The 22500-nt window shown below is 45.4% G+C and overlaps 2 protein-coding genes across 4 annotated transcripts in view; one reads left to right on the plus strand and one right to left on the minus strand.

Annotated features, from left to right (window-relative positions):
* Positions 1–22500, minus strand: part of wnt5b (wingless-type MMTV integration site family, member 5b) — a 180204-nt gene that overhangs the window by 47143 nt on the left and 110561 nt on the right. The window lies entirely within an intron of this gene.
* LOC123994359 (adiponectin receptor protein 2-like) overlaps positions 18633–22500 on the plus strand; it is an 87848-nt gene continuing 83980 nt past the window's right edge. The window contains exon 1 of one of the 3 annotated variants that reach the window (XM_046296865.1): positions 18633–18787. The gene's annotated coding sequence lies outside the window, so the exon portion shown is untranslated. Of the gene's footprint in view, positions 18788–18894; positions 19047–22500 lie in introns of those variants that run through there. The other 2 variants (XM_046296867.1, XM_046296866.1) reach the window with 2 other exon arrangements.

A 22500-nucleotide genomic window follows, 5' to 3' on the forward strand; every position in this document is an offset into this window, starting at 1 on the left:
GACAGAGCGATATACAAATGGTATCCATGATTTCATCGGACTCTGGGGAAGTAGATAAAGTGCCTCAGTGCCAAAATCCCCAAGTATCACTTTAAATTGTGTGTACCTGTGAGTGGGAAAAATACTACCAATAGCCATTCATAATATATGAAGCAATACATTATGCATAGGTGCAGAACTATTGTAAACAACAGACAGAGTAGCAGCAGCATCAGGGTTATGCTGTAGCATATGGCTAACCTAGCCTAGCGTCTCCTCTCCTCTGTAGGAGTGTCAGACCTAGCCTGACGTCTCCTCTCCTCTGTAGGAGTGTCAGACCTAGCCTGACGTCTCCTCTGTAGTAGTGTCAGACCTAGCCTAGCATCTCCTCTGCTCTGTAGTAGTGTCAGACCTAGCCTGACGTCTCCTCTCCTCTGTAGTAGTGTCAGACCTAGCCTAGCATCTCCTCTGCTCTGTAGTAGTGTCAGACCTAGCCTGACATCTCCTCTCCTCTGTAGGAGTGTCAGACCTAGCCTGACGTCTCCTCTCCTCTGTAGGAGTGTCAGACCTAGCCTAGCATCTCCTCTCCTCTGTAGGAGTGTCAGACCTAGCCTGACGTCTCCTCTCCTCTGTAGTAGTGTCAGACCTAGCCTAGCATCTCCTCTGCTCTGTAGTAGTGTCAGACCTAGCCTGACGTCTCCTCTCCTCTGTAGTAGTGTCAGACCTAGCCTAGCATCTCCTCTCCTCTGTATTAGTCATGGCTAACCTAGCCTAGTATCTCTCTCCTTTCGTCTGTAGGAGTCATTAACCTAGCCTAGCGTCTCCTCTCCTCTGTTTTAGTCATGGCTAACCTAGCCTAGTATCTCTCTCCTTTCGTCTGTAGGAGTCATTAACCTAGCCTAGCGTCTCCTCTCCTCTGTAGTAGTAATGTCAGACCTAGCCTAGCGTCTCCTCTCCTTTCTGTAGTAGTGTCAGACCTAGCCTAGCGTCTCCTCTCTGTAGTAGTGTCAGACCTAGCCTAGCGTCTCCTCTGTAGGAGTAGTAATGTCAGACCTAGCCTAGCTTAGCGTCTCCTCTCCTCTGTTGTAGTAGTGTCAGACCTAGCCTATCGTCTCCTCTGTAGTAGTAGTGTCAGACCTAGCCTAGCGTCTCCTCTGTAGGAGTAGTGTCAGACCTAGCCTAGCCTCTCCTCTGTAATAGTAGTGTCAGACCTAGCCTAGCTTCTCCTCTGTAGTAGTAGTGTCAGACCTACCCTAGCCTAGCGTATCCTCTCCTCTGTAGTAGTAGTGTCAGACCTACCCTAGCCTAGCATCTCCTCTCCTCTGTAGTAGTAGTGTCAGACCTAGCCTAGCGTCTCCTCTGTAGTAGTAGTGTCAGACCTAGCCTAGCGTCTCCTCTGTAGTAGTAGTGTCAGACCTAGCCTAGCATCTCCTCTGTAGTAGTAGTGTCAGACCTAGCCTAGCCTCTCCTCTGTAGTAGTAGTGTCAGACCTAGCCTAGCGTCTCCTCTGTAGTAGTAGTGTCAGACCTAGCCTAGCGTCTCCTCTGTAGTAGTAGTGTCAGACCTAGCCTAGCGTCTCCTCTGTAGTAGTCGTGTCAGACCTAGCCTAGCGTCTCCTCTGTAGTAGTAGTGTCAGACCTAGCCTAGCGTCTCCTCTGTAGTAGTAGTGTCAGACCTAGCCTCTCCTCTGTAGTAGTAGTGTCAGACCTAGCCTAGCGTCTCCTCTGTAGTAGTAGTGTCAGACCTAGCCTCTCCTCTGTAGTAGTAGTGTCAGACCTCTCCTCTGTAGTAGTAGTGTCAGACCTAGCCTAGCGTCTCCTCTTTAGTAGTAGTGTCAGACCTAGCCTAGCGTCTCCTCTGTAGTAGTAGTGTCAGACCTAGCCTAGCGTCTCCTCTGTAGTAGTAGTGTCAGACCTAGCCTAGCGTCTCCTCTGTAGTAGTAGTGTCAGACCTACCCTAGCCTAGCGTATCCTCTCCTCTGTAGTAGTAGTGTCAGACCTACCCTAGCCTAGCATCTCCTCTCCTATGTAGTAGTAGTGTCAGACCTAGCCTAGCGTCTCCTCTGTAGTAGTAGTGTCAGACCTAGCCTAGCGTCTCCTCTGTAGTAGTAGTGTCAGACCTAGCCTAGCATCTCCTCTGTAGTAGTAGTGTCAGACCTAGCCTAGCCTCTCCTCTGTAGTAGTAGTGTCAGACCTAGCCTAGCGTCTCCTCTGTAGTAGTAGTGTCAGACCTAGCCTAGCGTCTCCTCTGTAGTAGTAGTGTCAGACCTAGCCTAGCGTCTCCTCTGTAGTAGTCGTGTCAGACCTAGCCTAGCGTCTCCTCTGTAGTAGTAGTGTCAGACCTAGCCTAGCGTCTCCTCTGTAGTAGTAGTGTCAGACCTAGCCTCTCCTCTGTAGTAGTAGTGTCAGACCTAGCCTAGCGTCTCCTCTGTAGTAGTAGTGTCAGACCTAGCCTCTCCTCTGTAGTAGTAGTGTCAGACCTCTCCTCTGTAGTAGTAGTGTCAGACCTAGCCTAGCGTCTCCTCTTTAGTAGTAGTGTCAGACCTAGCCTAGCGTCTCCTCTGTAGTAGTAGTGTCAGACCTAGCCTAGCGTCTCCTCTGTAGTAGTAGTGTCAGACCTAGCCTAGCGTCTCCTCTGTAGTAGTAGTGTCAGACTTAGCGTAGCCTAGGGTCTCCTCTGTAGTAGTAGTGTCAGACCTAGCCTAGCGTCTCCTCTGTAGTAGTAGTGTCAGACCTAGCCTAGCGTCTCCTCTGTAGTAGTAGTGTCAGACCTAGCCTCTCCTCTGTAGGAGTAGTGTCAGACCTAGCCTAGTGTCTCCTCTGTAGTAGTGTCAGACCTAGCCTAGCGTCTCCTCTGTAGGAGTAGTAATGTCAGACCTAGCCTAGCTTAGCGTCTCCTCTCCTCTGTTGTAGTAGTGTCAGACCTAGCCTATCGTCTCCTCTGTAGTAGTAGTGTCAGACCTAGCCTAGCGTCTCCTCTGTAGGAGTAGTGTCAGACCTAGCCTAGCCTCTCCTCTGTAATAGTAGTGTCAGACCTAGCCTAGCTTCTCCTCTGTAGTAGTAGTGTCAGACCTACCCTAGCCTAGCGTATCCTCTCCTCTGTAGTAGTAGTGTCAGACCTACCCTAGCCTAGCATCTCCTCTCCTCTGTAGTAGTAGTGTCAGACCTAGCCTAGCGTCTCCTCTGTAGTAGTAGTGTCAGACCTAGCCTAGCGTCTCCTCTGTAGTAGTAGTGTCAGACCTAGCCTAGCATCTCCTCTGTAGTAGTAGTGTCAGACCTAGCCTAGCCTCTCCTCTGTAGTAGTAGTGTCAGACCTAGCCTAGCGTCTCCTCTGTAGTAGTAGTGTCAGACCTAGCCTAGCGTCTCCTCTGTAGTAGTAGTGTCAGACCTAGCCTAGCGTCTCCTCTGTAGTAGTCGTGTCAGACCTAGCCTAGCGTCTCCTCTGTAGTAGTAGTGTCAGACCTAGCCTAGCGTCTCCTCTGTAGTAGTAGTGTCAGACCTAGCCTCTCCTCTGTAGTAGTAGTGTCAGACCTAGCCTAGCGTCTCCTCTGTAGTAGTAGTGTCAGACCTAGCCTCTCCTCTGTAGTAGTAGTGTCAGACCTCTCCTCTGTAGTAGTAGTGTCAGACCTAGCCTAGCGTCTCCTCTTTAGTAGTAGTGTCAGACCTAGCCTAGCGTCTCCTCTGTAGTAGTAGTGTCAGACCTAGCCTAGCGTCTCCTCTGTAGTAGTAGTGTCAGACCTAGCCTAGCGTCTCCTCTGTAGTAGTAGTGTCAGACTTAGCGTAGCCTAGGGTCTCCTCTGTAGTAGTAGTGTCAGACCTAGCCTAGCGTCTCCTCTGTAGTAGTAGTGTCAGACCTAGCCTAGCGTCTCCTCTGTAGTAGTAGTGTCAGACCTAGCCTCTCCTCTGTAGGAGTAGTGTCAGACCTAGCCTAGTGTCTCCTCTGTAGTAGTGTCAGACCTAGCCTAGCGTCTCCTCTGTAGGAGTAGTAATGTCAGACCTAGCCTAGCTTAGCGTCTCCTCTCCTCTGTTGTAGTAGTGTCAGACCTAGCCTATCGTCTCCTCTGTAGTAGTAGTGTCAGACCTAGCCTAGCGTCTCCTCTGTAGGAGTAGTGTCAGACCTAGCCTAGCCTCTCCTCTGTAATAGTAGTGTCAGACCTAGCCTAGCTTCTCCTCTGTAGTAGTAGTGTCAGACCTACCCTAGCCTAGCGTATCCTCTCCTCTGTAGTAGTAGTGTCAGACCTACCCTAGCCTAGCATCTCCTCTCCTCTGTAGTAGTAGTGTCAGACCTAGCCTAGCCTCTCCTCTGTAGTAGTAGTGTCAGACCTAGCCTAGCGTCTCCTCTGTAGTAGTAGTGTCAGACCTAGCCTAGCATCTCCTCTGTAGTAGTAGTGTCAGACCTAGCCTAGCCTCTCCTCTGTAGTAGTAGTGTCAGACCTAGCCTAGCGTCTCCTCTGTAGTAGTAGTGTCAGACCTAGCCTAGCGTCTCCTCTGTAGTAGTAGTGTCAGACCTAGCCTAGCGTCTCCTCTGTAGTAGTCGTGTCAGACCTAGCCTAGCGTCTCCTCTGTAGTAGTAGTGTCAGACCTAGCCTAGCGTCTCCTCTGTAGTAGTAGTGTCAGACCTAGCCTCTCCTCTGTAGTAGTAGTGTCAGACCTAGCCTAGCGTCTCCTCTGTAGTAGTAGTGTCAGACCTAGCCTCTCCTCTGTAGTAGTAGTGTCAGACCTAGCCTCTCCTCTGTAGTAGTAGTGTCAGACCTAGCCTAGCGTCTCCTCTTTAGTAGTAGTGTCAGACCTAGCCTAGCGTCTCCTCTGTAGTAGTAGTGTCAGACCTAGCCTAGCGTCTCCTCTGTAGTAGTAGTGTCAGACCTAGCCTAGCGTCTCCTCTGTAGTAGTAGTGTCAGACTTAGCGTAGCCTAGGGTCTCCTCTGTAGTAGTAGTGTCAGACCTAGCCTAGCGTCTCCTCTGTAGTAGTAGTGTCAGACCTAGCCTAGCGTCTCCTCTGTAGTAGTAGTGTCAGACCTAGCCTCTCCTCTGTAGGAGTAGTGTCAGACCTAGCCTAGTGTCTCCTCTGTAGTAGTAGTGTCAGACCTAGCCTAGCGTCTCCTCTCCTCTGTAGTAGTAGTGTCAGACCTAGCCTAGCCTCTCCTCTGTAGTAGTAGTGTCAGACCTAGCCTAGCCTCTCCTCTGTAGTAGTAGTGTCAGACCTAGCCTAGCCTCTCCTCTGTAGTAGTAGTGTCAGACCTAGCCTAGCGTCTCCTCTGTAGTAGTAGTGTCAGACCTAGCCTAGCCTCTCCTCTGTAGTAGTAGTGTCAGACCTAGCGTCTCCTCTGTAGTAGTAGTGTCAGACCTAGCCTCTCCTCTGTAGTAGTAGTGTCAGACCTAGCCTAGCGTCTCCTCTGTAGTAGTAGTGTCAGACCTAGCCTCTCCTCTGTAGTAGTAGTGTCAGACCTAGCCTCTCCTCTGTAGTAGTAGTGTCAGACCTAGCCTAGCGTCTCCTCTTTAGTAGTAGTGTCAGACCTAGCCTAGCGTCTCCTCTGTAGTAGTAGTGTCAGACCTAGCCTAGCGTCTCCTCTGTAGTAGTAGTGTCAGACCTAGCCTAGCGTCTCCTCTGTAGTAGTAGTGTCAGACTTAGCGTAGCCTAGGGTCTCCTCTGTAGTAGTAGTGTCAGACCTAGCCTAGCGTCTCCTCTGTAGTAGTAGTGTCAGACCTAGCCTAGCGTCTCCTCTGTAGTAGTAGTGTCAGACCTAGCCTCTCCTCTGTAGGAGTAGTGTCAGACCTAGCCTAGTGTCTCCTCTGTAGTAGTAGTGTCAGACCTAGCCTAGCCTCTCCTCTGTAGTAGTAGTGTCAGACCTAGCCTAGCCTCTCCTCTGTAGTAGTAGTGTCAGACCTAGCCTAGCCTCTCCTCTGTAGTAGTAGTGTCAGACCTAGCCTAGCCTCTCCTCTGTAGTAGTAGTGTCAGACCTAGCCTAGCCTCTCCTCTGTAGTAGTAGTGTCAGACCTAGCCTAGCGTCTCCTCTGTAGTAGTAGTGTCAGACCTAGCCTAGCCTCTCCTCTGTAGTAGTAGTGTCAGACCTAGCCTAGCGTCTCCTCTGTAGTAGTAGTAGTGTCAGACCTAGCCTAGCGTCTCCTCTGTAGTAGTAGTGTCAGACCTAGCCTAGCCTCTCCTCTGTAGTAGTAGTAGTGTCAGACCTAGCCTAGCGTCTCCTCTGTAGTAGTAGTGTCAGACCTAGCCTAGCCTCTCCTCTAGTAGTAGTGTCAGACTTAGCCTAGCGTCTCCTCTGTAGTAGTAGTGTCAGGCCTAGCCTAGCCTCTCCTCTGTAGTAGTAGTGTCAGACCTAGCCTAGCGTCTCCTCTGTAGTAGTAGTGTCAGACCTAGCCTAGCCTCTCCTCTGTAGTAGTAGTGTCAGACCTAGCCTAGCGTCTCCTCTGTAGTAGTAGTGTCAGACCTAGCCTAGCCTCTCCTCTGTAGTAGTAGTGTCAGACCTAGCCTAGCCTCTCCTCTGTAGGAGTAGTGTCAGACCTAGCCTAGCGTCTCCTCTGTAGTAGTAGTGTCAGACCTAGCCTAGCGTCTCCTCTGTAGGAGTAGTAGTGTCAGATTGTGACAGTAGATTAGGAACACTAGAACGGTGTAAAGGAAGACCAGCACACTGCTCTCAGATAATCCTGATAATCACAGATTAGACAACTGTTATTATGACACAGCAGCCACACCCCTCACCCCCTGCCAACACACCAGCTACTGTACCCCTGTATATGGCCATACATACTACACTGTTATAGCCTCACCCCGACACCACACTAGCTACTGTACCCCTGTTTAGGGCCATACATACTACACTGTTATAGACACACCCCGACACCACACTAGCTACTGTACCCCTGTATAGGGCCATACATACTACACTGTTATAGCCTCACCCCCCGACACCACACCAGTTACTGTACCCCCGTATAGGGCCATACATACTACACTGTTATAGACACACCCCCTGACACCACACTAGCTACTGTACCCCTGTTTAGGGCCATACATACTACACTGTTATAGACACACCCCCTGACACCACACTAGCTACTGTACCCCTGTTTAGGGCCATACATACTACACTGTTATAGACACACCCCTGACACCACACCAGGTACTGTAACCCTGTATATGGCCATACATACTACACTGTTATAGACACACCCCCTGACACCACACCAGGTACTGTAACCCTGTATATGGCCATACATACTACACTGTTATAGACACACCCCCTGACACCACACCAGGTACTGTAACCCTGTATATGGCCATACATACTACACTGTTATAGACACACCCCTGACACCACACCAGGTACTGTAACCCTGTATATGGCCATACATACTACACTGTTATAGACACACCCCTGACACCACACCAGCTAGTTTATTATGTAAAACATCACTGCATAACAACGTGAAATAAGATGCTGTTTACCTGATGAGGACCCCTCTGAAGGAAACATGTTCAGTGCCTTCAGATAACATTCACAGCTCACATGTTGTTGTGTTACAGCCTGAATTCAACATGGATTCAATAGATGTTTTTTCTCACATCTACACACAATACGCCACAATGATAACGTTTTTAGAAATGTTTGCTTATTTATTGAAAATTAAATAGAGAAATATCTAATTCACAGACAGTACCAGTCAAAAGTTTGGACACACCTACACATTCAAGGGTTTTTCTTTATTTGTACTATTTTCTACATTGTAGAATAATAGTGAAGGCATCGAAACTATGAAATAACACATATGGAATCATGTATCAACCAAAAAAGTCTTAAACAAAATCTTCAAAGTAGCCACCCTTTGCCTTGATGACAGCTTTGCACACTCTTGGCTTTCTCTCAACCAGCTTCACCTGGAATGCTTTTCCAAAAGTCTTGAAGGAGTTCGCACATATGCTGAGCACCTGTTAGCTGCTTTTCCTACACTCTGCGGTCCGACTCATCCCAAATCATCTCAATTCGGTTGAGGTCAGGTAATTGTGGAGACCAGGTCATCTGATGCAGCACTCCATCACTCCATCACTCTAATTTCTGGTCAAATAGCTCTTACACCTTCTGTAGGTGTTTTGGGTCATTGTCCTGTTGAAAAACAAAATGATAGTCCCACTAAGTGCAAACCAGATAGAACGGCGTATCGGTGCAGAATCCTGTGGTAGCCATGCTGGTTAAGTGTTGCCATCTGTTTTGACCCTGTGTCGAATAGTACTAAGGCACTTCTTGAGATATTCCAGGACCTGGGAGTCAGATCGGGCCTCCTTAGAAGATTTGGTGGGATTATAGAGGACAGCAGACACAATGCAGTTAATGCCACGTGGTAGGAGACATGGTCTCAGCCAAGTTCACAAACGCTCAACGCTGTCATCCTCAAAGTCCAGCAAACGCTTGTGAAGGATGCTGTGCATTATGCATGGCCACACCCCCACCACATGGTTACTGTGTCCTTTCTATGCAGACTACAGCCTGGAAGACTGACTATTGAGTCTGGGATATCTTTGTTTAACCAGGACTCGGCCACAGCTACAATGGCAGTCTCGTTAGTCACAGTGGTAAAAGCTCCTCTTCCTTGTGTCTTAAGGATCTCATGTTACACAAGAGAAAGTTGGGAAGCGTAGTCTTTACAGACAATTTGATGGGGCATCTGTGTTTTCCACACCAGAGTGCATGGTAGACCAGATTCTGAAGTCAACAGGACTATGAGGCTTGTGCTGCTTTACGGGGTCACGAGTCAGGACAGGTATTCTAAGCCCTGTCCCAAAAGGCCAGACTGTGCAAGAGTCCATTTAAGATTCCCCAAAGATCTGATGTTAGTTTTTGCATTGCTCAAACTAAAAATAACCTTTTTTTAGTGAGCATGAAATCTATACATCAATATGATACTTGATAATGATAATACACACAGGAAATGCATGTATTCACGTAATATCAAACACTTATTAAACAGGTAACACTTATAAACTCATCAAAAAAGAAACGTCCTCTCACTGTCGACTGTGTTCATGTTCAGCAAACTTAACATGTGTAAATATTTTATATGAACATAAGATTCAACAACTGAGACATAAACTGAACAAGTTCCACAGACTCATGACGAACAGAAATGGAATAATGTGTCCCTGAACAAAGGGGTAAAAAAAAAGCAAATTAATTACATAAAAATCATACAATGTGATTTTCTGGATTTTTGTTTTAGATTCCATCTCTCACAGTTGAAGTGGACCTATGATAAAAATGACAGACCTCTACATGCTTTGTAGGTAGGAAAACCTGCAAAATCGGCGGTGTATCAAATACTTGTTCTCCCCACTGTACATTATTTTTTGTTAACTAGTAAATATTAGCCTACAGCAAAGTGTGTTTAAATAATTTCTAACTTGATAACAATTTCTGCTTGTTAGTTTTTGCATGTGGGTTTTAGCTTGCTTGAGCCTGCTAACTGAGTAGTGTTAATTCACCTGTTTCCATACATGTTTCATTTTAAAACATTTATCTTACAGAGGAGTTGTTTAATCTAACTGATTAACTATTTATTTGTTACTGGAATTGTATTTGTGTTTCTTTTACTCATTTTTTTCTATAACGGGCATTATCTGATGTGTGGAGACGTTTCACTACAGCTATTGTAGAAGAAAAAGCTGTGTACATTTACAAATACTGTGCCAAAGCATATGTGAAGAATGCAACAAAGATGCAGAATCATCTGGCCAAGTGCATAAAGTTCCCTCAGCGCTCACAACAAGCAACCTCTGACAAAGTCCCTCTACTTCTATTCGTGGTGAAAATGATTAATCAGAAACCTTATCGATAGACAGAATAAGAGCGACTCTTCGATACTAATTACTAGTCTGCAGCTAGAAATTATTAACCCGTGAATGCGAGGACCGACAACCGCCGAAACATCTAATTCTATAACAACATTTCTGAATGGGACTCTGAACTATCCATTCTAACCACGGCAGAGAGAGAGAGGGCGGACAAACTCTCCAACAGGATGAAATTCCAACAGAGATCCCGACGACACACTGAGCGTAAATATATATATTGATGGCAATTATTCCCGAATGAGTGAGCGTTCATGTGCAAAAGATTAGCATTTCAACTGTTATAATTATCAACTCTGTAGTGTCTTATCTTTCGAGCCCTTCTCAGTCCCTTTGTCTACCAAGCCGCGATACCGGTTTAGCCCACTAGGGCACATCCCCTATCATTTCCTTGTAACCATATCTACCTTGTTTGTTTGTATGTGCATTTCTGTGATTATTTAGTTAGTTAATTAATAAATAAATGATTGAGACAATTGATGTATGGATGATTCTTAGTGAAGACTGGGTTCGTGCAGATAACCAACAATTTACGACGTTTGGAATGAGACTAACGTGAGGTTAAGAATAATTGGTCTCTACTCAAACCTTAGCCCTCTCGTGGTAATCGAGGTAAGCTGGTCTGATAGGAAATTATTAGGTGGGAGTTATATTCGGAACAGTAGAAAAGGGCTGTCCCCTGAGCCAGATCCTGTCTGTGATCCTGGGGGCGGGCCAATGACTTAATTAGACTTTAAAGGGAATACAATTCTCTTTTATTAACAGGGTTAACATCACCTTACTTCATTTCACAAATAGTTTCATCTTTACTCATTCATTTTATACAATAATTAGATGCAAGCCTCGTAACAGAGGCTCCTGTATAAACAGAGTTATGGTAATGTGGCTGTATTGTCTTTCATGAGGTCACAATATTGTACCAAACTGACCGGGTTGTAGCTGGATTCTCCACCGACCGGTTACACATTCACCCAAACAAGGATATTGTTCAGTTCTCAGGTTCTGTGATGTGGAAGAAATTAATTTGTTCTCTCTATGGGTCTCTTTCTGCATATACTGGTGGAGAGAGTCTCCTCCAGGAATTTACAACCTGAGATAAGAGAAGCCGGGGTGTAGGCGGGCCATGTCATGACAAATGTCTGGCTCAAGGTGTGTTTTGCAACTGGTTTACCTCTGATGCTCACAGACGATGTGTATTGAAAGAGATTTCTGAATGTTCTTCACCCAGCATACACCCCTCCAACCAGACATGCTTTATCTACTCATTTGCTGGATGCAGAGTTCAACAGAGTTCAAGTGAAGGTCAAGCAAATCATAGAGAAAGCAGACTGTATTGCAATCATCTCTGATGGGTGGTCGAATGTTCGTCGGCAAGGAATAATTAACTACATCATTTCCACCCCTCAACCCGTATTCTACAAGAGCACAGACACAAGGGACAACAGACACACCAGACTCTACATTGCAGATGAGCTGAAGGCAGTCATCAATGACCTTGGACCACAGCAAGTATTTGCACTGGTGACAGACAATGCTGCGAACATGAAGGCTGCTTGGTCTAAAGTCACAGAGTCCTACCCTCACATCACACCCATTGGCTGTGCTGCTCATGCATTGAATCTGTTCCTCAAGGACATAATGGCACTGAAAACAATGGATACACTCTACAAGAGAGCCAAGGAAATGGTTAGGTATGTGAAGGCTCATCAAGTTATAGCAGCAATCTACCTCACCAAGCAAAGTGAGAAGAATAACAGCACCACATTGAAGCTGCCCAGCAACACCCGTTGGGGTGGTGTTGTCATCATGTTTGACAGTCTCCTGGAGGGGAAGGAGTCTCTCCAAGAAATGGCCATATCACAGTCTGCCGATATGGACAGACCCATCAAGAGGATCCTCATGGATGATGTATTTTGGGAGAGAGTGGTAAGCAGTCAAACTCCTGAAACCTATAGCAGTAGCCATTGCACGGATTGAGGGAGACAATGCCATCCTGTCTGATGTTCAGACTCTGCTTGCAGAGGTAAGAGAATAAATCCATACTGCCCTGGCCACTTCACTGTTGCTCCAAGCAGAGGAAACTGCAGTTCTGAAATGCATCAAAAAGCATGAAGACTTCTGCCTGAAGCACATACACGCTGCAGCGTACATGTTGGACCCCAAGTATGCTGGTAAGAGCATCCTGTCTGGTGCAGAGATCAACAAGGCCTATGGTGTCATCACTACCGTGTCTCGCCACCTTGGCCTGGATGAGGGCAAGGTTCTTGGCAGTCTGGCGGAATACACTTCCAAGCAAGGGCCTTGGGATGGAGATGCAATATGGTAGTAGTGACAACATATCTCATCAGCCACCTGGTGGAAAGGACTTTGTGGATCTGAGGCTCTTTCCCCTGTTGCCTCCATCATCCTCCAAATCCCACCAACATCAGCCGCCTCAGAGCGCAACTGGTCCTTGTTTGGGAACACACACATCAAAGCACGCAACAGGCTGACCAGTACAAGGATTGAAAAATTAGTGGCCATCCGGGCAAATTTGAGGCTTTTTGAGCCTGACAACAAGCCATCCTCAACAAGGTTGGAAAGTGACAGTGAAGATGAGGCCTCAGAGTCTGATGTTCAAGAGGTGGACATTGAGGAGGTCCAGGGAGAAGACATGGAAGCCTGAGAGGAAGACAACCAAAGCTTTAGTTTCTACACTATAATTTTACAGTGAAATCATCCCATGTGAAGAGTCAACTCATTTAATTAAAGTTCAATTCGTAACTAAATAGTTTTTAAAATTTCAATTGGAAGGATTTAATCATTTGAATTATGTCTAGTTATGATGAGGTAAACGGTTTATGTTTCTGTCTCCATATGATATGGTAAATATATCCAATACAAAAAACATCTACATTTAAATGGTATTAATATTAATTTGCATATATTTCCGTTAATTCCCATATACAGTGCCTTGCGAAAGTATTCGGCCCCCTTGAACTTTGCGACCTTTTGCCACATTTCAGGCTTCAAACATAAAGATATAAAACTGTATTTTTTGGTGAAGAATCAACAACAAGTGGGACACAATCATGAAGTGGAACGACATTGTCACGCCCTGGTATTTTGTGTTTTTCTTCATGTATTTGGTCAGGCCAGGGTGTGACATGGGTTTTTGTATGTGGTGTGTAGCTTAGTGGGATTGTAGTTTAGTGGGGTGTTCTAGGAGAGTCTATGGCTGTCTGAAGTGGTTCTCAATCAGAGGCAGGTGTTTATCGTTGTCTCTGATTGGGAACCATATTTAGGCAGCCATATTCTTTGGTTGTATTGTGGGTGATTGTCCTTACTGTCTTGATGGCCTTGTTTGATGTTAGTTGACACAAGTATAGGCTGTTTTCGGTTTTTGTTTCGTTTATTGTTTTGTAGTGTTCGTGTTTAGTCATGTTTACGTTTGTTTAAATAAACATGGATCGCAATCGACACGCTGCAGTTTGGTCCGACTCTCCTTCACCATATGAAAACTGTGACAGACATTTATTGGATATTTCAAACTTTTTTAACAAATCAAAAACCGAAAAATTGGGCGTGCAAAATTATTCAGCCCCTTTACTTTCAGTGCAGCAAACTCTCTCCAGAAGTTCAGTGAGGATCTCTGAATGATCCAATGTTGACCTAAATGACTAATGATGATAAATACAATCCACCTGTGTGTAATCAAGTCTCTGTATAAATGCACCTGCACTGTGATAGTCTCAGAGGTCCGTTAAAAGCGCAGAGAGCATCATGAAGAACAAGGAACACACTAGGCAGGTCTGAGATACTGTTGTGAAGAAGTTTAAAGCCGGATTTGGATACAAAAAGATTTCCCAAGCTTTAAACATCCCAAGGAGCACTGTGCAAGCGATAATATTGAAATGGAAGGAGTATCAGACCACTGCAAATCTACCAAGACCTGGCCGTCCCTCTAAACTTTCAGCTCATACAAGGAGAAGACTGATCAGAGATACAGCCAAGAGGCCCATGATCACTCTGGATGAACTGCAGAGATCTACAGCTGAGGTGGGACACTCTGTCCATAGGACTACAATCAGTCATATATTGCACAAATCTGGCCTTTATGGAAGAGTGGCAAGAAGAAAGCCATTTCTTAAAGATATCCATAAAAAGTGTTGTTTAAAGTTTGCCACAAGCCACCTGGGAGACACACCAAACTTGTGGAAGAAGGTGCTCTGGTCAGATGAAACCAAAATTGAACTTTTTGGCAACAATGCAAAACGTTATGTTTGGCGTAAAAGCATCACAGCTCATCACCCTGAACACACCATCCCCACTGTCAAACATGGTGGTGGCAGCATCATGGTTTGGGCCTGCTTTTCTTCAGCAGGGACAGTGAAGATAAAAATTGATGGGAAGATGGATGGAGCCAAATACAGGACCACTGGAAGAAAACCTGATGGAGTCTGCAAAAGACCTGAGACTGGGACGGAGATTTGTCTTCCAAAAAGACAATGATCCACAACATAAAGCAAAATCTACAATGGAATGGTTCAAAAATAAACATATCCAGGTGTTAGAATATCAAAGTCCAGACCTGAATCCAATCGAGAATCTGTGGAAAGAACTGAAAACTGCTGTTCACAAATGCTCTCCATCCAACCTCACTGAGCTCGAGCTGTTTTGCAAGGAGGAATGGGAAAAAATGTCAAGTCTCTCGATATGCAAAACTGATAGAGACATACCCCAAGCAACTTACAGCTGTAATCGCAGCAAAAGGTGGCGCTACAAAGTATTAACTTAAGGGGGCTGAATAATTTTGCACGCCCAATTTTTCAGTTTTTGATTTGTTAGAAAGCAAAAGGCCAACCCTGATGGAATGGATGGGAGAATTACTGTCATTGTTCCATTGCATTGTGATCAGAGATTGAGGTGTGATCATAACAACATACAGGGAGCTTAAGGGCGTTGTTGGCATGGGAAACATATGTTTACATTGCCAAAGCAAGTGAAATTAACAATTAACAAAAGTGAGAATTAACAAATGTAACAACATCAACAAAATACTATTAGAAATGAACTCTCTCTCTCTCTCATCCCTGTCCCCCCCTCTTTATCTTTCAATCCCTCTGTCTCTCTCTCCCTTTAACTTTCTCTCTGTCTCTCTCTCTCCATCTCTGTCTCTCTGTCTCTCTGTCTCTGTCCTCTCTCTCATCCCTGTTCCCCCTCTCTATCTTTCTCTCCCTCTGTCTCTCTCTCCCTTTATCTGTCTCTCTGTCTCTCTCTCTTTGTCTCTGTCTCTGTCTCTCTGTCTCTGTCTCTTTCTCTCTCTGTCTCTTTTTATCTGTTCTCTCTCTCTTGTCTCTGTGTCTGTCTCTCTGTCTCTGTCTCTCTCTCTCCCTTTATCTTTCTCTGTCTCTCTCTCTGTCTCTGTCTCTGTCTCTGTCTCTGTCTCTCCTCTCCATCTCTGTCTCTCTGTCTCTGTCCTCCCCATCCCTGCCACCCCCTCTCTCCCTCTCACCCCCCCTCTCACCTTTAAGTTTTCACCTTTTTTAAAATTCCAATCAAATCAAGTCCTCCTAAATCCCACCCTCCACGACTGTGTGCTTTCTCTCCTCCAGGTCCAAATGAGTCGGATTACTTTGTTTGTGTGCTATGTCAGCATCGTGGTATCTATGTTTCCAATCCTATACACACATACCCAGCAGATCTGTCAACGGACACATTTCACTGTCTGATAGAATCAACATCAATTTTGGGGGATTTGGAGGAAATTGTCACACCCTGGTCCTTTTCACCTGTCTTGTGCTTGTCTCCACCCGCCTCCAGGTGTCTCCCATCTTCCCCATCATCCCCTGTGTATTTATACCTGTGTTCTCTGTTTGTCTGTTGCCAGTTTGTCTTGTCTCGTCAAGCCTACCAGCCTTTCCCCCTGCTTCTGGTTTTCTCTGTAGTCCCTGTTTTCTAGTTTTCCCGGTTTTGACCATTCTGCCTGACCGACCCTGAGCCTGTCGTTCTGTACCTTGTGACACTGCCCTGGATTCCTGACCTCTGCCTGCCCTGACCCTGAGCCTGTCATTCTGTACCTTGTGACACTGCCCTGGATTCCTGACCTCTGCCTGCCCTGACCCTGAGCCTGTCATTCTGTACCTTGTGACACTGCCCTGGATTCCTGACCTCTGCCTGCCCTGACCCTGAGCCTGTCATTCTGTACCTTGTGACACTGCCCTGGATTCCTGACCTCTGCCTGCCCTGACCCTGAGCCTGTCATTCTGTACCTTGTGACACTGTCCTGGATTCCTGACCTCTGCCTGCCCTGAGCCTGCCTGCTGTTCTGTACCTTGTGACACTGCCCTGGATTCCTGACATCTGCCTGCTCTGAGCCTTCCTGCCATTCTGTACCTTGTGACACTACCCTGGATTCCTGACCTCTGCCTGCCCTGAGCCTGCCTGCTGTTCTGTACCTTGTGACACTGCCCTGGATTCCTGACATCTGCCTGCCCTGAGCCTGTCGTTCTGTACCTTGTGACACTACCCTGGATTCCTGACCTCTGCCTGCCCATGACTTGTCGTTTGTCTGCCTCCTGTTTTTGTAATAAAGTTTTGTTACTTTGAACTGTCTGTACCTGGGTCTTATCCTGAGGTCTGATAAGAAGTAGTCCGTTCAACTTGATTGATAAGCAGCATCTGTTTATTTATTCACTACTTTGAGCCTGCCAAGCCTGTAAACCTAACTGTTAACTATGGATCACCTGTAGGAGCCAAATAAGGTGTTTCTGAAACAACCAATCACAACCCCAGACTGGCTCTGATACCTCCATTAACCCTGACTCCCTGGCCTGACCTGCTTCCCAGACTGGCTGAACAGGTAATGCTAGAGGATTAGCTGTGTGTGTGTTCAGGTAATGACTGGAGGGTTAGCTGTGTGTGTGTGTGTGTACCTGTGTGTGTTCCTGTGTGTGTGTGTGTGTGTGTGTGACACTGTGTGTGTGTGCCTGCTGTGTGTGTGTGTTCTGTGTGTGTGTGTGTTCCTGTGTGTGTGACTTGTGTTTGTGCCTCCTGTTTTTGTAATGTTTTGTTACTTTGAACTGTGTGTGTGTCTTCAGGTAATGGCTAGAGGGTTGATTGATAAGCAGCATCTGTTTATTTATTCACTACTTTGAGTCCATGCTGTAAACCTAACTGTTAACTATGGATCACCTGTGTGTGTGTGTGTGTGTGTGTGTGTGTGTGTGTGTGTGTGTGTGTGTGTGTGTGTGTGTGTGTGTGTTCAGGTAATGCTGAGGGTTAGTGTGTGTGTTCAGGTAATGACTGGAGGGTTAGCTGTGTGTGTGTGTGTGTGTGTGTGTGTGTGTGTGTGTGTGTGTGTGTGTGTGTGTGTGTGTGTGTGTGTGTGTGTGTGTGTGTGTGTGTGTGTGTGTGTGTGTTCAGGTAATGACTGGAGGGTTAGCTGTGTGCTGTTTTTCCAGCTGGCAGATTGTCAGTCAGAACTCCATGTTCCTTTGGACCAGCCTTTGGACCTAATACAACACAGCACACATTGACAACACTTCATTCCGGATCATTACCATGCTAAATGAAGCAAATGCTTAAATACTCTGTCTACGGTGTAGCTGCATGCTCTGCCTGAGTTTTGTAACCATACTGTAGGCTACTGTGGCCGACCAGTCCTACTGCATCATAGATCTTACGCCCAAGCACACAAAGCTATAAATGCCCTCTGGATTCAATGGCGTGTGTGTGTGTGTGTGTGTGTGTGTGTGTGTGTGTGTGTGTGTGTGTGTGTGTGTGTGTGTGTGTGTGTGTGTGTGTGTGTGTGTGTGTGTGTGTGTGTGTGTGTGTGTGTGTGTGTGTGTGTGTGTGTGTGTGTGTGTGTCTGACATCATGCCCCGGGCCAGAAGTGGGGTGATCAGAGTGAAACATGTTTAGGCATTGAGTTTTAATGTATTATCATACTCTTACAGCATCTGATGGGAAGCCAAACGCAATTAGAGCCACACAGCCATGATGGGCTTGGTGTTTTGTGTGTGAGTAAAAGGCTAATGTACATACTGTTGGAAAATCACCACTCTATTCCCACAATTAGAACCTAACCTTTACAACTCACCGTTTATGACTGAATCTTGAGTGGTGGCCTACTGAATTATTGAATGGTTGTCAATTGTATTTGGGCTCCTGAGTGGGGCAGTGGTCTAAGGCACTGCATCTCAGTGCTAGAGGTGTCACTACAGACCCTGGTTTGATTCCAGGCTGTATCACCACCGGCTGTGATTTGGAGTCCCATAGGGCAGACACACAATTGGCCCAGTGCTCATTGTGCAAATTTGTTTGTTTTCAATAAACATTGGACACTAAATATAGCATGCATGTTGTCAACAATCTAAGCCAACCCCCATAGTTGCGCAGGCATCAGTTTTGTTGTTAACAACACAATTGGCCCAGCATCGTCCGGCTTAGGGTTTGGCCGGGGGAAGGCTGTCATTGTTAATACGAATTTGTACTTAACTGACTTGCCTAGTTAAATAAATAAAATATAAGTAAGCGAATACAAAGGACTGTGACGTCAGGTACTGTGAATGTTGAAATACAATAGAAATACATGTCATAAGTCCTATGTAATGTCGAAGTATTTTCTTGGGATCATGTTTTGCGGTTGTCAATACAATTGTATTGTGTCCAGGCTGTTACACAAAATCCTAGAACTACAGGTCCCGTCAAACCTGTTAGCATACACTTCCGGCTCCTCAACTGTTGGCCACCTGTTCCCGTTAGAGCCTTCTGATTGGTTTCGGTGGGCTCACGCGAGGGCGTCACACAGAACGCTACGACATCGGCGAGTAAAGTCAAGTCAGCCTTCAGAGGTTCACAATCACGTAGAGAACCGTGGAACAAATTGTCCGAGTCGTGGCTACTCTTATTTTTTTGGGGGGGGAAACAACCTTCGGGACAAAAGGACATCGTCTCCGTGCTTCTCGACAAGGTACATTGAGTGGTTGTCATGACATTTGGTCGGGTATTTCAGTTGTTTAGCTAGATTTACGTCTTTACGTCATAACAGTAGCCTAGCTACCCAGGTTTCCTCTGCATCCAGTGACGCACTGCACAGCTAGCTTGAGCTGGCACCACATCCCCCGTCGGTGAGCTGCTAGTTAGTGGTAGCTACTAGCCTTTCAGCTCTTGCCTGGGCTAGATTGAGCCAGTTGTTGGAAAAAGACAACGTGTGCTTGTTTTCCAAAAAGGTATGTAAGCTAACGTAGTTGTAACGTAGTTAACGCTAGATGGGTAACGCTGGTGGAACCACATCTGTCAACAAAGTGTTGCCCTGGTTCCTTCAAAGGCGACGCTTCGTTCAGAAACGTCAGTGCAGTGAAGGGTAGTTCAACACTATCTGTACATCATATCTCATATTTTGTTGGCGCTGTGGTCGAGAACATTGTTGTAAATTAGAAACCTCGTCTGTTTTTTTGTTAATGTGTATAGATGGATTTAAATGTTGATATGATGATTTTTTTAAATGCCAGAGATTTGTAGTTTGGGATTGTTTCTTTGTCTCGCAGCGCTACACCAGTGGTGTACTAGCGAGCTGGCTGGATCAGGCTGAGCCCGTGGTCAAATGTTTATGCTACTTTCTAGTCGCTAACCTTACTGCTTTATTTTAGCTTCTTAGCCAACCTCAAATTATAGCTTCGTTTCTTAACAGGCAGCAATTTAAATACACATGTTCAACATAGTATGACTAGGTTGCTCACTATCCTCAAGTGAATGTGTTTTTAACGGTCTCCCATTGCACTCCTTTGTTTGCCTCAATAGCATTGATAAGGTGGGGATAAAATAAGGCTGACTGACAGCTGTGGTATATCAGACCATATACCACGGGTATGACAAAAATGTATATTTACTCCTAATTACGTTGGTAACCAGTTTATAATAGCAATAAGACAGCTCTGGGGTTTTAATGTGTTTTTATTTGACCATTATTTAACTAGGTAAGTCAGTTAGGAACCAATTCTTATTTACAATGAACCCCACTGGAGGTCTGTGGGTGGCTATCGCATTCAAAAGGCGTCCATCGCGCTCTCCCAGAATTTTGCGTTCAGCCAATCGGTTTGCAGCTATCTGTTTTTCACACCTAACCAAAGGCATTTTAAAAATGTAAATGTTAAATTGAACCTTTATTTAATTAGGCAAGTGAGTTAAGAACAAATTGTTATTTACAATGACGGACGACGCTGGACCAATTGTGCGCATCCCTATGGGACTCTCAATCACGGCCGGATGTGATTCAAACTAGGGACTGCAGTGATGCCTCTTGTACTAAGATGCAGAAGGCATAAAAGAAAGAACCCCTGGTCTGATGGTTTCAAAATAAAAGTTGTGCTTACTAAACATAGTTTTAAATGACATGTATTTGATTTGTTGTCATAAACTTGTTTACAGAACATTATTCAGTTTTAATAAAAAAATATTAAACATTTATGAAGTGAAATTCTAAAGTTAAAACGAGATTTACAGTAGAATTCACCCTATATGTTTATTTGTTTGGTGGGGGGGAGACCTCAACTTTAAATCCACTGGTTTAGGCTTGTGACTTTACATGTCAGAATAGCATTAGCAGGAAGAGTCGGGTCTGTGTATGGTAAGGTACTGTCCTGGTAACCACCCTCAGGCTGCTTTTGGATTATGGTACAGAGCTCGCTATTTGTTTGACAGGGGGCGGGGTTAGTTTTGTGGTTGAAGGGTTAGTCGTTGCCATGTCAACCAGCTAGGCATATACTTAACCTTATTAGCTAGGAACCTCAGAGGATCTCTAATCATTATTTACATATTTTTTAAACAGACGCAAGCTCTGCTGATGAGCTGTCAGTACTACACTGTAGTCCACCATCTAAACAAGCTATAATATTTCATTGTTGATTGGGGTAACTTGAATTAGTCCACACAGTAACTAGCTCAATCTCATTTAATTCACAAGACTTGAAATAAGACTGTAGTCGGTGTTCAGTGTAAAGCTGTAGCCTGACTAACACCAGCATCCGTCATCCTTCCAAACGTTAGCTCCAGTAGGTCATCTCCGCCGTGTGCTGTAGCCTGACTAACACCAGCATCCGTCATCCTTCCAAACGTTAGCTCCAGTAAGTCATCTCCAGCGTGGGCTGTAGCCTGTGTTGGAACTGATAAAAGCTTGTCTTTGCTGAGAGGAGAGAAGACCGAGGAACACACAGCTGCTTAGTGACGTCTTATTGATGTAGAGGAGATAATAAACTGACAAAACGGAGCTGTTTTTTTTAATATGCATGGCAATATTTCTCCATCACCAAGTCCCCCGGTCATGGTAATGTGTAGCTCCTCTGCTTGGTGGTTAGTAAGCTGGAGACAGATATGAGTCATCATCTAGGTTCCTAAACCTGCTTTTGTCACGGCTACCACCACCATGGTGTTCCATCATAATCACTCAACTAAAACCTTTTTATTTACCCTGATTCGATGTTTGGTCCTGTTCTAACTCAGATGTTTATGAAGCTAATGAGTTATGCAGTTAGTAAGGACGTAAAGGCTGTTTTCTTCGAGGCTGGGTGACCTTGTAGGGAAGGAGATCAATGGGGTGACTTGTTGTTTTTGATCGACAACCAGAACTTCTAGTTCAGAATTACTGTTTGAGGTCTACTTAGCCTAAGGGTCTGTGTGAGCTGTGTCAGGTGTGTGTGTGTTTTGTAAGCTTTCTGGTTAAATGGGCCAGTCAGACATGGCCAGCAGACATCAGTAGACTCCAGAGATGGTGTGGTCTGTCCATGTGGCTCCCCTATTCCCTATTTAATGCACATAGCAGACCTGACACATGGACAGGGAACTGAATCGCTCTACAACTACCATTAGCTAGTCAGCCCATATCTGATAGTGACAGAAGAAATGACTTAGACTCTCCCAAATGACACCCCAGTCGGGTCTGTGTATGGTAAGGTACTGCCCCTCTCTCTCTCTCTCTCTCCTAGTGCTCTAGTTTTGACCAGATCTCTATGTAGGGTATAGACTACCATATCAAATCACATTTTATTGGTCACATACACATGTTTAGCAGATGTTATTGCGAGTGTAGCGAAATGCTTCTGTTCCTCGCTCCAACAGTGCAATAATATCTAACAATTCACAACAATACACACACATCTAAAGTAAAATGATGTAATTAAGAAATATATAAATATTAGAACGAGCAATATCAGAGTGGCATTGACTAAAATACAGTATATACATGAGATGAGTTAAGCAAAAATATGTAAACATTATTGAAGTGACTAGTGTTCCATTATTAAAGTGGACAGTGATTTCAAGTGTATAAGGGAACGCAGACCAGAGATGTGGCTCAACAGACATTTAAACAGGAATGCAGCTCGTCACTCTGTTTGGATTGTGAGATGTACCGAGTCTGGCCTGTGTGTTTGTACTGAGGATCACTCATTGGCAGTGAGTCATTAGCGAGATACTACTGTCTGTAGACTCCTATCAATGCCACGTAGACGGCAGAGTTATGGGCATGTCCCAAATGGTGCCCTATATAATGCACTACTTTAGACCAGAGCCCTATTCCCTATATAGTGCACTACTTTAGACCAGAGCCATATTCCCCATATAGTGCACTACTTTAGACCAGAGCCCTATTCCCTATATAGTGCACTACTTTAGACCAGAGCCATATTC

This window comes from Oncorhynchus gorbuscha, linkage group LG14 (assembly GCF_021184085.1).
Source record: "Oncorhynchus gorbuscha isolate QuinsamMale2020 ecotype Even-year linkage group LG14, OgorEven_v1.0, whole genome shotgun sequence".
Taxonomy (NCBI): domain Eukaryota; kingdom Metazoa; phylum Chordata; class Actinopteri; order Salmoniformes; family Salmonidae; genus Oncorhynchus; species Oncorhynchus gorbuscha.